Here is a 16634-nt window from a genome sequence, read left to right on the forward strand (position 1 = left end):
CCTTTTGGGTGATGCCTGTGGCTCAGTGAGTAGGCCGCTGGCCCCATATACTGGAGGTGGCAGGTTCAAACCTGGTCCCGGTCAAAAACTGCAAAAAAAAAAAAAAAAGAAAGAAATGTCCCTTCTATACCAATTTTCTTAAGTGTTCTGATCATGAAGGAATGCTGGATATTATCAAAAGCTTTCTCTGCATCAATTGAAAGAATCATATGGTCCTTATTTTTTAGTTTGTTTATGTGCTGAATTACATTTATAGATTTACGTATATTGAACCAGCCTTGAGACCCTGGGATAAATCCCACTTGGTCGTGGTGTATAATTTTTTTGATGTGTTGTTGGATTCTGTTTGTTAGAATCTTATTATTTTAGCATCAATATTCATTAGTGATATTGGTCTATAATTTTCTTTTCTTGTTGGGTCTTTCCCTGGTTTGGGGATCAAGGTAATGTTTGCTTTGTAGAATGTGTTGGGTAATATTCCTACTTTTTCTATATTTTGGAAGAGGTTTAGTAGTATAGGTATTAGTTCTTCTTTAAAGGTTTGGTAGAATTCTGACGTAAAGCCATCTGGTCCTGGGCTTTTCTTTTTAGGGAGATTTTGTATAGTTGATGCTATTTCAGAACTTGATATAGGCCTGTTCAACATTTCCACTTCATTCTGGCTAAGTCTTGGTAGGTGGCATACTTCCAGGTATTGGTCGATTTCTTTCAGATTTTCGTATTTCTGAGAGTAGAGTTTCTTGTAGTATTCATTAAGGATTTTTTGAATTTCTGAGGAGTCTGTTGTTATTTCATCATTAGCATTTCTGATTGATGAAATTAGAGATTTTACTCTTATTTTCCTGGTTAGGTTGGCCAAAGGTTTATCTATTTTATTGATCTTTTCAAAATACAACTTTTGGATTTATTGATCTGTTGTATAATTCTTTTGTTTTCAACTTCATTTAATTCTGCTCTGATTTGGGTTATTTCTTTTCTTCTGCTGGGTTTGGGGTTGGAGTGTTCTTCCTTTTCCAGTTGCTTGAGATGTCCCATTAAGTTATTAACTTCCTCTCTTTCCGTTTTCTTGAGGAAGGCTTGCAGTGCTATAAATTTCCCTCTTAGGACTGCCTTTGCAGTATCCCAGAGGTTCTGGTAATTCGTGTCTTGTGTTGTTTTGTTCCAAAAATTTGGTGATTTTCTTCTTAATCTCATCTATAACTGGTCTATCCTTCAGCATAGGTTGTTTAGCTTTGTTTTTGTATGGGTATGCAGATTCCTGTTGTTTTTGACTTCAACTTTTATTCCATGATGGTCTGAGAAGATGCAAGGAATAATTTCTATTTTTTTAAATTTGCTGAGGTTAGATTTGTGGCCTAGTATGTGGTCGATTTTGGAGTATGTTCCGTGGGCTGATGAGAAGAATGTGTATTCAGTTTTGTTGGGATGACATGTTCTGTAGATGTCTGTTAAGTGCAGATGTTGAATGGTTAAGTTTAAATCTAAAATTTCTTTGCTTAGCTTCTTTTTGGAGGATCTCTCCAGCACTGCTAAAGGGGTGTTAAAATCTTCAACTACTATGGAACTGGAGGAAATCAAGTTGCTCATGTCTGTTAAGAGTTTCTCTTATAAATTTAGGTGCATTCTGGTTGGGTGCATAAATATTAATAATTGAAATCTCATCATATTGAGTATTACCTTTAACAAATATGAAGTGTCCGTCCTTATCCTTCCTTATTTCGGTTGGTTTAAAGCCTATTGCGTCTGCGAATAGGATTGCAACACCTGCTTTTTTCTGCTTTCCATTTGCCTGAAGTATAGATGACCATCCCTTCACCTTGAGTCTAAATTTGTCTTTTAATGTAAGATGCGATTCTTGTATGCAGCAGATATCTGGCTTGAGTTTTTGTATCCAGTCAGCCAACCTGTGCCTCTTTAGAGGACAATTTAAACCATTCACATTAAATGAGAATATTGATAAGCCTCTCAAGAGTCCAGTAAGTATTTTCAAATCTAATACCTATTTTCTACTGTGTAAGTGACAGATCCAGCATGCTACTTTGCTAGTATTGTTACATGTTTTCCTAGAGTTCTTTAGCATTCAGATTCTTGAAATCAACTTTTTAAACTTATTCAAAAAAATAGAACTGCTTTTTTATATCTTTACAGAGGCATCTGGGTATCATTTCATGACACATATCTTATAATCACACATGTTAATGAAAACTTTTATGATAATTTTTCTTTGCAAATGAAATTAATTTTTTTTTTTTAACAGAATCTTCATTTTGTCACCCTTGGTAGAATGCCACGGTGTCACAGCTCACAGCAACCTCCAGATCTTGGGCTTAGGTGATTCTCTTGCCTCTGCCTCCCAAGAAGCTGGGACTACAGGTGCCCGCCACAATGCCTGGCTATTTTTGTTGTTGTTGTTGTTGCAGTTTGGCCAGGGCCAGGTTTGAACCCATCACCCTCGGTATATGGGGCCAGGGCCCTACTCACTGAGCACAGGAGCTGCCCATGAAATTAATTTTTAAAAGAGTTTAACTTCTTTCTTTTCTTTTGAATTTACTTTTCTATAGATTCTAAAGAACATATTAAATATGCCAAGTCTCTATAAAATTCAAGAAAGCAGGGCTTTGGGGATGAGGTGTTATATTTCATGGCTAGAACACCTATGTGTCCATGGCTAGAATTCCTGTGTTCAGTAGGAAGATAATACAGCATTCAGGTGCTTTCAAGAATAAAGTCTGGTTTGGGGGGTTGGTTAGATTCTGTATAGTAGCATAATATGTAACTATAAAGGTCAGTTTATAAAAAGAATCTGCTGCTTTTATAATGTTATACACAATATGTATTCCTAAAACTGGCCCAGTAGAAAAACAGATCAAACTATCACCACACAAACTCAATTACCGTCCTCTATTACTAGGGCAATCCAGGCCTTGGGTTCTTCTGCTCCAGGACCTCTCCAAGGAGCTAGCCTGGGCTCCCCACCTTTCCTCTCTCCAGGTCAAACACGGCCACCTTGCTCACCAGGTCCAAAGGTTTCTGCTGCCTTACCTCTCCATAGATTTCACTTTCCATGTCACCCTCCGTGTGCATTTCCATACACTAGTTTTCCAGGTGGTGGAGGCCAGGCCAGAAGCTAGGTTTCACTTTCTTTAAGCAATGTTTACTGCCCCTGACACATTTGCAGTGGTGAAAATAATTCCTCTGGGGTTCTCAGCCTCATCAAATATTCCCTCTCTTTCTCTATGTTAATATATACACAGTATACGCATACTCCCTCCTGGAAACAACGGTTTATGTAAATTCCTTTCAGCTGTTCAGTAATCACACTACCTTAGAGAGGGGACACTAGTCTTTACTGTTCTTGGGTCACCCCATTAAGCTAAAGCAATGTTCTCGCGTCTTCCAGAAATCTATCTTTAACCACTTCCTCCTTATAATGGGGAACTGGCTGCACAATTCATTCCCAGTCTGCGGGAGGACGTTACCCTCAAACCACCTTGGTGACCTGCAGAGGAAGTCACCTGCGGCCAGCCAGGCCGGCATTTTCACCCTTCGTGGGGGCAGGGGCCCTTTGGGGTGACCGCCCCCGTTGTCTCTTCCCACCAGGTCAGGGTCCGCGGGGGCCTGGAAACCCTCCCACGACAGCCGTCCCATGGGAAGGACGTCCCACCCCCAGCCACCCTCACCTCGACAGGCTCCGGACCGCAGGGAATCGGGCGGAGGGAACTGATTTTAGGCTGGAGAGGCGCCCATAGGGAAGGAGCCGCCCCTCTGGCCGAGCCCCTGTCCGCCCCTGGCCCTGGCTCACCTGCTGCCCGCGCTCGGCCTCCCTCGGGGTCACTGATTCCTCGGCATCGTGCCGCTGGGGGAGGGCTCCGGACCGGGATACGGACGCCTACCAGGGGACTGGCCGGAGTGGGGGCGGCAGCGGGGTAGCTGGGCTCTGGGAGCCTAGGGCTGACTCGTCGCCTCGCTACCCCGCCCAGCGCCGCTCAGCTGACCGCACCGGCTCCCCGACTCGGCCGGGGACTTTCCCGGGCCCCGCCCCCGCGGCTTCGCCCCCTAGGCCCCGCCCCCTCGTTCCTGCGCCCGCCCCCGAGGCCTCGGCCGTGTGTGTGTGTGTGTGTGTGTGTGTGTGTGTGTGTGTGTGTGTGTGTGTGTGTGTGTGTGTGTGTGTGTGTGTGTGTGTGTGTGTGTGTGTGTGTGTGTGTGTGTGTGTGTGTGTGTGTGTGTGTGTGTGTGTGTGTGTGTGTGTGTGGCGCCGCCCCTTATTTCTGCGCCCGCCCGAGGCCTGGTCCCCAAGGCCCCTCCTCGGCGGCTCTTGCAAGGTCAAGGGTGGGGCCTGCGTGAATAGCGAATATGCTGGGGTGTCAACTTTGAGATAGATCCCCAAATAAGCCTGTAGGATGCTTCAGTCCGGAGACACTGGGATGCTTCTGGCGCCCCAGGCGGTAGGAGGACGGATTGACCCGGCTTACGCCAGGGAAGCCGCCTTCCCTGCCGTGGGAGGTACTGCTCTTCTGTACTGCAGGACGGGAGATGCCTCCGGATCAGGCAGGAGGGTGGAAGGCAGAGCACCAGACCAGGAGAGAGGAGAACCTTCCTGGTTTGCATTCTAAGCGCGGTGAGACCAGCTGCGAGACACAGACTTCATCCGATGGCGGGGTCAAGGTCAAGGTCACGGCGTGCTCCGGGCTGCAGTAGCCCCGTGCTAGACCTGTATACAGAAATTAGGGGCGGGGACCAGGTGGTCTCGGAGAGAGGTCCGAGAGCAGGATGGACGTGATATCGGGAAGGACTTGATTGACGAAGAAAGAAGGGCCTGGCGTTGCTGGAATCAGGGGAACAAGCTAAGCAGCACGTGGCTGCATATCTACGTTGCTCACAAGTTGGAAAGAAAGTAGGGGGGGGTGGGGGAAATCCTTATCTGAAACCGGAAAGGCGGATACGCCCTCTCTTGGTATCCCTGAAAGATTCAGCTTCGCAGTCTAGGCTGCCGCCGGCTCCTCTTGCCTAACCCTCAGCACCACCCCTGAGGGTAACCTGAAGAGCCGGCGGGGCAGGTTGGCAAGTAGGTAACTGCCCCAGACCCTACTCCGAGAGCCCTAAAGTGGTATAGGAGAAGCGGGGGAGGAGGGGCTGCCTTATATGGAGTGAGCCTGGGGGGTGGGAGGCCCCAAATGGAGAATTAAAAAAAAAAAATCAGTAAAACGTAGAATTGGTGTCCTTCATGAAGAGAGAGCTTGTGTAAAATGTCTTAGCACAATAACTAAGAAAATGCCAGGAAGGCTATGTTAACCAGTGTGATGAAAATCTGTCAAACGTTCTATGAAACTAGTGTATGGTGCCCCATGATCACATTAATGTACACAGCTGTGATTTAATAAAAAATAAATAAAATAAAATAAACTTCTATTGAAAACTCAAAAGAGAGAGAGAGAGAAATGGAATAAAATTCTTTAATTTTTGTTTACTAGGATAAATAAGACAGCAGAGATGTGAGAGCTGTCTCCTGGGAACTGTAAAGGAAGATCCCTCAGGGCCCTCTTACGGGTTCCTAGGGTACCTGTCACGCCACTGGGACTCTTACATTATTTTAAACCAAGTAGCAGCAAATTAAAATGAGCAAGAGAGAAGCTCTGATCACACACAGGGCTGCCTGTGGCTTTGGAATGGGAAGGCTGGAGGTGAGTTTCTGATAGGCAAAGAGGTGGAGGAAGTTTTCTCTGATTCTTTGCTGTCAGCAGGTGGATCCCACAATCATTGAGTACCCCCTACAGGGGCCTTGGACAAGTCTTTATCTCACCGTGACTCATTCTCTTTACCTGTAAAATGGAAAATATACTACAGGTCCCAAATCCAGTAAGTTCTGAGGACCAAAACTCTTTTCTTAATTCATTTGGTGGAAAACCCTGACCCAAATGATGTAAGCTAGTTGCAGTTTTCCTTTAGACCCCTTGATGTGATTGCTTACTTGGCTTGTTGAGGGGAAAATGAATTAGGTGTATGAGAACTGCTCATAGGACTGGAGTGTCACTATATAAATCCTATGTGTTACCTTTCTAAAAATCCAAACAATTCTGAACTCTGAAACAAAGCTTGCTCCAAAGGTTTTAGATAAGAGATTTGGACCTGTAGCACAGCTCATAGAAAAACCACCTTTCTTTCTTCTTGTCTTCTGAGAAAGCCCCATCTCAATAAATACATTATCTACTCCAGATGTCCTGGAGGGAGAGGGGTCAGAGCTCCAAAGGCTGGGGGGGTTGTAAATGCTCCCCCAGAATGGGAGGAGGTGGGCTGGTGGTCTCATGAACATCAAGGGCTCAAGCTTTAGTCCCTGCAGCACCAGAGAAGATGACAAGCTCTTGGTGTGACCCAGCTGTGGGATGCATCTGCAGGCTCTCAGGAACCTTCTGGCACTCAGGCTTGTCAATGGAACTTGCTAAGCCTGTTCTCTAGAAGAACCCCTGTGCTGGTTGTAATGAGGGTATCAGCAGCAGGTGGATGGACTGACAACTAAATGGCCGAAACACAAGCCCACCTGGGTTTTTTCATGACACTGAGAAAGGAGACCATCTGCTTCCAAGGACCCTGTGATGTTTGAGAATGGGCTTCCTTACACTCCAGCAGGGCTGTTTTTTATTTCTCTTTTTTTCTCCCTCTTTTTAAAAATTGATGTATAATAGGAGCTGAATTTGAAGAAAGTAAAAATATGTAACATTTTCATATACATCTGAGCTAATATAATAGACTTGGTACACCAGATGCAAAAATCTACATTTACTATGATTCCATGTCCATGAAAGGGAAATAGGACACAGACCAGTGGTGACCTGGGATTGGGGGTAGTTTAGACTGCAGACAAGTTCAGATGACTTTTTTGGAGGATGGAAACATTCTAGAACTGGATTGTAATGATGGTTTCACAACACTGTACATGAAATTAAAAATCATTGAATTGTGCACGTAGATTATACTTCAATAGACTTGCACAAACAATACCAAAAAAGAACAGAAGAGACTGAGGTAGATAATAATTATGTCCAATAAATAGGCCAGCTGTGGTCGTTCTTGGCTTTCATCCCTGGGAGACCAAGCTGGGAGGACCACTTGAGGTCAGGAGTTTGAGACTAGCTTAGGCAATATAGTGAGACCCTGTCTTTAAAAAAAAAAAAAAAAAGTAGCTGAAGGTGAAGGTGTTGGTTCACACCTGTAGTTTTAGCTACTTGGGAGGCTGAGGCAGGAGGATCCTTGAGCCTCGTTAAACAGAATTGCCATATGACCCGGCAATCCCACCCCATAGAATTGAATACAGGGATTCAAACAAGTGCATGTAGTGCCTCTAATACAATGGTTCTTAACCTGTGGGTCGCAATCCCTTTGTAACAATAAAAATACATCGCGGCATTAGGAAGGTTGTTTCCTTGCCTGAAATCCAGGGAGCAGCCTCTGCCCACATGAGGTGTTAGGCTTATCTTTGGGATTTTCATCAGAATGAGGCTCTGGAATTAGGGTCCAACCTGCAGCCTCAGCCAGGTCCAGAGTTCCAGGGATGGCAGCTCAGCTTTATGAAAAGCCATGTCACAATGTGTATAGTACACATTGTGTACCCCTTTCCTTTGTTCTAGGTCTTAAAATAGTCTTAAAATCGGTCTTAAAATAGTAAACTTAAAATAGGTCTTAAAATAGTAAACTCAGTGAGATGGAGCCACCTAGATCACTTGGCTCTCTGTACATGTTGGATAAGAATACCATGGTAATAACATTTATTAATTCCTACCCCTTTCCCATTGTGTGTACAACAAAGCTGTCTAATCCTTACTACCTTTTCTATCAAGTCAGAGCACAGCACAAATGAAATGTTAAATCCTTGTTGGTTTTGCTATAAAACTGTTAAGGAGTTTCTGGAGCAAAATTTTCTGTTGAAGTATTAATTAGCCAGAGCCGGTGAATTGGGAAAATAATCATTGTAACACACCCAATTCTTCATTATCTAAAAAATGTTGTCATTATCTTCTTGGCATGTCTGAGGGGTGAGAAATGGTCTGGATGTTAATTTTACACATAGTTTTAGCCTCTTGCTTTGGATTGAATAATTGATCAGTAGCACGGAAGCACATGTGATTTGTTTGTTTTCCATCTCACTTATTTTTTCCCAAATAAGATGTCTCACTTCTTTGAAGAAGTGCATGGTAGAGTGAGGGACACAGAGACTGGGCATTGGGCTGCTTGGGCTCTGAGGACTCAGGAAGGTACCAGGTGCCCTGGGCCTTGGTCTTCTCATCAGTGATGAAAGGCAGCAACTGAAACGGGTGATCTCATAGCTTCCTATAGCTCTAAAAAAAAAAAAAAAAATGGGAATTCCTTTGAGTTTATTACATTTGGAATCTGATTTTAGTGGATGCCAAATTAATTGGCCTAAATTTCAGTTTACTATACTGAAAGGTATAGAGGCTGACTATACCTACTATAGAGGCTGACTTAATGCTTGACTAGTTAAATTGTCATAAATGATTTTATAGTTCAAAAAATCACTCAGTCATGGGTGGTGCCTGTGGCTCAGAGGAGTAGGGTGCTGGTCCCATATGCCAGAGGTGGCGGGTTCAAACCCAGCCCCGGCCAAAAAAAACTGCAAAAAAAAGAAAGAAATCACTAAGTCAGCTTGGTGCCCATAGTACAGTGGTTACGGCGCCAGCCACATGGGTTCATGGATTCGGACCTGGCCCCTGGTCCAATTCTCCAGCTTCTGGATCTTTAAATTTTGCAACCGATTAGCCCTTTGTTATTCCTGACCTCTTCTCCTCCTCCTTCTGGATGGATCCTTTGGGAGCAAAGGGGACAAACGACTTAGTTTACATGGGAGTTACTGCAATGTGGATTGTCTTTATATAAGCAATTCTCAGCAAGTTCATTCAGTCTGACCCCAGGGAAGCAGAAAGAAGTCCTGGCCATAACACTTCTTGCAGAGACAATTGGATATTCGTGGACTATTACGATAACGGCAGCCAAGTTTTGAAGAGTTGGCTGTGAAAACTCCAAGAGGCAATTCTATTTGTGAACTTGGAGGTGCTTAGGCAGTATTTCCCACTGCAGCAATTTCAGAGACTTCAAAAGCTGATGTCCTGTGGATTTAGAACTTTCCCATTCTTTTTGTCTTATTATAATTCTGGGAAGTGGCCTCTTTCTGTTTAGTATAGAAACAAAGCAAGAGTCTCTATGAATCTTTCTGTAAAACTATTTCCTGTCTTCCTTGGTTCCCATCCTCATGAATTGTTTTATTCACCCTCAGTGCAGAAAGTATATTGTAGCTGATTCTAATTGGTTGGCTCAAGCATACGTTCTTCATCTGCATACTCCTTCAGGGTCCACCCCTATCCTGCTGCGCCCCAGATGCTTCTCTCTCTACCCTGAACTCTGTTCTGTCTTCCTTGTTCTTATCCTCCACCCTCCAATTTTTCACTCTCCCCCCCTCCTTCCACCATCGACCGGTTTTACTGGAACGTATGACACAACCTTGACACTTGGTGTCCTTTCAATTTAGGGTGTTTCCTTTCTGGACCTCTGGTATTTAGAACTATTTCTAATTTTGTAATAAAAACCTGTCTGTTAAAGAAATTTCAGCAATCTGCCAGCGGGAGGAATTATTTTTTTTAGGGTTGAACTTTTCCTATTAAACTTAAAATCAGACATATATAGGGGACAGCCATCGTGGCTACCAAAAAGATCATGTATTTGATTCTATCATAAGCAGGGGATGAACTTGGAGGCTTTTAAACGGGTGAAGTGGACCGGAGTTTCAGGATGACCGATGTATCAGGTGAGATGAAGAGAGCGGTTGAAGATGAAAATTTCTCTCTTAGGTGACTGGGCAGATGGTAAAAATGTCAGCTGAGATAATGTCTCAGTCTGTTCAGGCTGCTATAGCAAAAATGCTGTAGGCCAGGCGTGGCAGCTTACATCTGTAATCCCAGCACTTTGGGAGGCCAAACCACAAGGATCACTTGAGGCCAGGAGTGTGGGACTAGTCTGGACAACATAGTGAGATCTCATCTCTGCAAAAAACAATTTTAAAAATTAGCCAGATGTGGTGGTGGGCACTGGTAGTTCCAACTGCTTGAGAGGCTGAGGTGGGAGTGTTAACAGACGAAGAGGGTCCGGCCACCAGTCACTGTTAGCTAATATGCAGAGATGGGGATAGGTCCACCAAACTTTATTTGTCAGAAGGCTGGGATTCTGGAGAACAGCAAGAGTAGCCTCTCCAAGGCTGTTCTGTTCTTCCATTTCCCAAATAAAAGTTTCATACGTAAAAGTTCAAAGTAAAAGTCATGTTGATCTTTATCTTAAACAATAATCAGTATAAACCATGACCCATAATAAACAATAATCAGCATTACCCATGACCCAAAACATTCCAATTCAAAAATTGAGCTCCTACATCAACTGCCCTAAACTTCTCAAGATACACACTTTCAGGTTAAAGCTGAATTTACAAAACGGCAAGAATGGTAGACACAAGGTGAAGGTCACATAGGACCTAAACCAACCAGACCAGCTGTGTCATCTCATCTCTGGCCTGAATGACTCCATCTTCTCCATGTGCTTTCAGGAGAACCCTTGATTCTAGGAGTTCGAAGTTATGGTGAGCTAGGGCCGTGCCCCTGCCCTCCAGTCTGGGCAATAGCAAGACCCTGTCTCTGAAAAAAAGAAAAAAGTACCATAAACAGGGTGGCTTATAAACAACAGAAATCTATTTCTCACAGTTCTGGAGGCTGAGAAGTCCAAGATCAAGATGCCAGCAGTGTCCGGTGAGATGGGTTTCCTGGTTCATTGGCAGCATCTTCTTTCTATGCCCTAATGTGGTAGAAGGGGTGAGGCAGCTCTCTGGGTGGTTTTTTATAAAGGCACTAATTCTATTCATGAGAGTTCCACCCTCGTGACCTAATCACCCCCAAAAAGGCCATACCTCCTACTATAATCACGTTGGGAAAAAGAGGATTTCAACGTATGAATTTTAGGAGGACATGAATATTCAGCCCACAGCAGATGGGAAACCCAAGGCTTGGAAGGTAGATGGTTAGTTGTGTCTGAGTAGTTTGAACTACCTGTAGGATAAGGGAGTGTGATGTCCACAGCTATTTAGGAAAGTGGGTCTGAGCCTCAGGATAGAGATTAGGCTTGGAAATACGGCCTCAAGAAGCAACCTCAGAGGTCTAATGTATGAAGGCTAAAATCTACAGAATTCCTGGAGTTTAAGGGGGCCTGGAGGGGAACAAAAAGTTAAAGAGACCAAAGGCAGCAAGCAGCCAGAGAAGAAAAATGAAAATGAGGAGAGGGCTATGTCCCAAAAGTGAAGGGCAAAAAGCATAAAGAAAGAGGAACCAAGTGTCCAAAGGGCTGGAGACAGAATAGCAAGTTGGACATTTGGAGACTTTAGTCAATTGATAGGACTCAAGTCCATCAACTTCACAGAATAAAACAATAGCACCGAGTTGTTCATTTGCATTCTTTATGTGATTAAATATATTCATAAATAAATGTTTAATAATTAAGTCATTATTTTATTTGTTACTTGGTACTTTATAGATAAAGCAGCTCAATTTACAGTCGCCAAAATGTGGAAACAGCCTAAATGCCCACCAACCCAGGAATGGATTAACAAGCTGTGGTATATGTATACCATGGAATACTATTCAGCCATTAAAAAAAATGGAGACTTTACATCCTTCGTATTAACCTGGATGGACGTGGAAGATATTATTCTTAGTAAAGCATCACAAGAATGGAGAAGCATGAATCCTATGTACTCAATTTTGATATGAGGACAATTAATGACAATTATGGTTATGGGGGAAGGAGGGAGGTGGGTGGGGCCTTGGTGTGTGTCACACTTTGTGGGGGCAAGACATGATTGCAAGAGGGACTTTACCTAACAATTGCAATCAGTGTAACCTGGCTTATTGTACCCTCAATGAATCCCCAACAATAAAAAAAAAAAAAATAATAATAAAAAGCATTATGTTTTATATGAAAAAAAAAAAAAAATTTTTAAATAGAATTTGGAGGTACAAGTTGAATTTTGTAACATGTATGTTGTACGGTGGAGAAATCTGGGCTTTTAGTAGACCCTGTACCCCTTAGGTAATTTTTTATGCTCTCCTAACAAGTATTTTTTAAATGATTATTTCTAATGAGCTGGTTACTACATGTAAGCACCAAGACATATTTAATATGATCAGCTGTATAGTTTTTGAACCTGACTTGGATTCTGGAGAATTTGAGGAGAAAATTTGTTCTACATCTATTCTATCCATGTCTCAATATGGAGTTAGTTCAAAACATGCTTTCTCCTTCCCATCATGTCTCCATAATGCTGATTAATGCTTTGCCTGAGTTTCTGGAGAGAAGCGGGGGCAGGTAAGAGGCAGCCTGTCTCATATATTCCCTGGGAAGCTTCGATTCTGTCTGCAGTATGTCACCTCTCAGAGATCGGCCGCTTACTTTTCGTCTCTAGTTCTCATGTTACCTTTCAAGATCTAAACCTATTTCTCAATATGATTCATGCTGTTTGAAGGCTTGTGCTAATTATAATTGATATGGACTCTGCTGGGTTTGGGGAATGTTCTCTTACCCCGTTCTTTTGTGTTTGTAAACGCTGGTTTGCTCAGTTCACATTTCCTTTTCATTTATTCCAAGATGCATATCTCGCCCCTTGTGGAAGTGGAATCTTCTGTTTTTGCAGAAGATGCACATTTTCTTCTATTCTTCTCAACACTTTCCAAATTAAGTCTTTTTAATAATAACAGAAAATGACTCAAGTAAAAAGTGACCACGTGGTGAATAAGACTACCCGAGGTTCCTGTGTATCAATTTGCTAACACGAATTTACCAAGAGTCAGTCTTTTGCTGGGATCTGCCTGGAGCTGCTGTGGCGGGTTGCACGGGTTGCACACGGCATCCACAGAGGATGAATGCAGGCTGGGGCACTGCCAGCGCTGTCCTGGCCAAGCCATGCACTTTGGTGTGGAGCCCCATCTTTCCAGGACAGCAACTCTTTTTTACTTTAGACAAAGGCTCTTTATGCACCAGTGAAGTCCTGGGTTTGATTTAACACAGATCCTCAGCCTACAATGCTATTGTGGAAGGGAGGAAGATGGAGAGATCCTTTGCCAGAATCAGCTCCGAGGGCAGTTGATGCAAGAAAAAACTCAGACTCAGTTATCTCAGGGGAAGTAACCAGTGGGAGCTTGTGAGAGACTTACACTATAACCAGCAGCTTCTCAAGTGCAGCCCTGGCCCTTTCTCCCATAGGACTCTTTATTCAATCCAAAACCATAAGTCATGTTGACAGCATAATGCATGAACTTAATTTGAGTTATTCATAGCAAGGCGCCTCAAGTAGTCATTAATAGTCAGATGGGAAGCAAAGGAAGGAACAATCCTGCAGGCACACCGCGTGATTACAACTTACACTCTACAAACCGGGATAAACTTGCCTGACTGGCTTCAGTGATTTCTGGGTCTGGGCAGGACTCAGGCAATAGTAATCTTTGGTTGCTAGGCATTCTGTTCTCAGCCACCAGATAACAACGGGCCATCTGCGGCACCGAAGGAGGGGGGCACAGTATGCTGGAGTCTGGTCAACAGGACCCCCAGAATCCTAGCCCTGAGCCTGCTGGGTGCCTGACATCCTGTGTAGACCACCAGGCTATTGCTAACCTCGAGGGGTTTGAGGAACTTGGACTTTGGTCAGCAAGGCCTCCAGAATGCCTGGCCTAAACTACACTACACACCTGACTCCCACAGACAGTCCCTGCTCCAGGTTCCCAGTGCGAGCACAGCCAGAAAGTCTGGAAAACCACAGAAATCTTACCTTTGGGCTCTAGCAACATTCCCGCCCATCATGGAGCACAGGAAGCAGTGGTGGCTACGGACTCCCTGCCCCACAGGCCTCGGTCTCTGCTCCGATTTCTCCACTGCCTTGGACCCCACTCCCAACTCTTTAGTAGGAGTGGTGCCTCTGCCCCTTCAGACCTCTTATTTTTCCCCTGGTCCCTAGTCCTTCCATGCTTTCCTCTCACTCGACCCCTCTTCTAAGGTCCTGGTTCCTCTTGTGCTGGCTTTCAGTCTTCCATGGGGCTTCTGGGCCTTCTGTTTCGAGGTGTCCTGTTATCTGTTCCTGATGGGAGAGAAGGCAGGGGAGGGTAATGGAGGCGAGGAGAGCACAGTGTCAGCCCTGCCCTAGTGTCTTTTATGCAGTCTCCTGGATCTCAGCAGTTAGAAGCTTGGGAACTGTGTGTCTGAGACTCCCTGGCCAGCCGGCTTCAGGATAGAGCTTGTAAGATGCATCTGGGCCAGGTTTGGGACGTGGAGGCTGCAGCGAGTGTGTGGCTCCAGCAGATCAACTTGACTGTGAGCAGCCCGGGGCTGTAGGCATCATACCAACATCAGTGACGGTTGCCAGTAGTTCTCTACATTTTACTGCCCTCCGGGGGCAGCTACAACTTCCTGACTCCCTGGATCATGGCTTTGATGACAAGCCTGAAAGTCAGTGGTGAGTCTCCTGATACCCTCCTGTAGAGAGAGAGATTCAGCGTTTTGTCCATAACTCCTAAAATGTCATGGACAATTGCCATAAATTTTAAGTATCAATAATAACAGTGACTTGCAATTGTTATGCTGACTTCTTTGGAAATACCTTAAAAGAATGATCATTCATCTATTTTGCATTTAGAACTTATACATTTTGGATTTCACTTCCTTTCATTTATTATTGCTATAAGAAATATTTACCCAGTAAAAGCTACTTGACTGTGAACTGCTTGAGAAACCTGCTCCGTAAATTATTCTGTTCCTCATCTTGGCCATCTTTCCCTCTTCCCTGGGTCTACAAACACTAAATAATAGGCTTCTCTTGGTTCTGCTTTTTTTTTTTTGGTCATGAATGCCTTTTCTAATTCATTTTCTTTTCATCCAAACTTTAAAAATAAATATTCATCCCTTTGCATTTCCGACGTTTTATAAAATAGTCATAGGTTTTCTGCCTGGAAAGGAAGATTATGAATCAAAAAGTCTGTGTTAAATAAAATATAAGCAATTCGTCTCCTATCCAGAGCCTTTAATAGGCTGGTATGAATTATGACGCTCCCAGAGGCTGGACACAGAATCAGTGTTGCCTGTTTGCTTCAGACTGAGAACCCCTTTGTTCTGTTCAAGATCACTAAGGACCTCCTGCTGCTAAAATCAATGGCCACATAACAGGGCGTAGAGTTGTTTTTAGCAGAAGAAATTGACATTTAAAGTTGCCAGCCATTTCTATTTCTGGCCTGGGGATGCTGAGTCATCTTGAAGCAGACTTTATTGGTTTGGCAAGAACCTCCCAGAGTGGCTCCTTTTGGTTAGAGAGCAATAATATTTATGGGGTCAGCACACTTACTCTCCTCCTGGCCAGGACTGTGCCTTTCACCTGTATCTCAAGCTTGCTGTGTGGGTCGAGGCACTAGGAGCTAAAAAGCTTTCTGGGAGGAAGGGCATGATGCTTCAACCTTTCCTTGCTGTGGTTGCGTCAGGGTCTTTGAAGGGGCTCAGAAAATACCCCTCTGCTTTCCTGCTGGTTCTGAACAAATGGGAAATAAGATAGAAGAAATCAGAGAAAGGAAGGTGGGAGATTTAAACATTCCTTAATGATTAACAACTGCTTATCTGGTGGGGACCTCAGCCTGCTAATGGGGGTGCTTCAGCATTTTACAGACTCATCCACCCAGCAGGCACCTTTCCCTACATCCCCCAGGGCTGGGGTGACACACCCCTTTCTACTTCTCCCTTGTCGTTTCCAGCCCCCCACCTCCAGGGGTTGACTCTGTGGAAATAGAGGGTGAGTTTTCCTTGTGCTGCCTGCCCCACCCTGCCTGCCGTCCTCTCCCCTGGTCCCTGTGTTTGGCTTCTTTGAGACTCAGCTCAGCTCCAACCGTTCTTCGGTTGGGTTAGGCAGCTCGTCTCTGTGAATCTATAATAACCTTAGCCTGCTTTTATCACTGGGCTTGTGACCTTGAATTTATGGGTGTGGACTTTTTCCATCTTTTTCTTATTAGTCTATAAGCTTCTTCGGAAAAGAAATCATTGTTTTGGAGGAAAAAACCCTATGACTATTATCTTTCCTGGTTTCTCAAAGTCTGAGCTCTGACATTCAAAAGATCACTCTTAACCTTTGCTCTGTCAACAAGTAACCTCCCCATCGGTCATTTGCAACAATTGACTAATTCCTTTTACAAGCTATTTCATGCAACAGATGCTTTTTAAAAAAACTCTTATGATTTTCGAGAAACCGTAAAAATTATCTTTAAGGGTTTGGTAATTTTAAGGGTTTAAATTAAACAGGGGAAGGGAACTTGGCCAGCGCTCCGAAGACCTGGGCTTAGATCTTGGCTCCAGAGTCACTGGTGACTCCACTTCTCTGAGCACCAATGTCCTTGTCTTTAAAGCAGAGATAATAATGGTGCTTGACTTGCTTGCTTTCTGATACTATGAAGGTCAGCTGAGCTAATATATGCCAAAGTGATTTTGGGGATGGAGTATAGATTCAACGCACCCCTGTCTCTGCCGACACTAGATGCCTAGGGCTCGCCCGCAGGCACTGGATCCAG

General features: G+C 44.0%; 1 protein-coding gene across 4 annotated transcripts in view; it reads right to left on the reverse strand.

The window, feature by feature from the left end:
- The window catches only part of OPTN (optineurin), a 50374-nt gene extending 46351 nt beyond the window's left edge, over positions 1–4023 (reverse strand). For 2 of the 4 annotated variants that reach the window (XM_053572453.1, XM_053572452.1), the window contains exon 1: positions 3803–4022. The gene's annotated coding sequence lies outside the window, so the exon portion shown is untranslated. The other 2 variants (XM_053572455.1, XM_053572454.1) reach the window with 2 other exon arrangements.
- Positions 4024–16634: the final 12611 nt, after the last annotated feature.

The sequence above is a fragment of the Nycticebus coucang genome, chromosome 20, assembly GCF_027406575.1.
Source record: "Nycticebus coucang isolate mNycCou1 chromosome 20, mNycCou1.pri, whole genome shotgun sequence".
NCBI classification, from domain to species: Eukaryota; Metazoa; Chordata; class Mammalia; order Primates; family Lorisidae; genus Nycticebus; species Nycticebus coucang.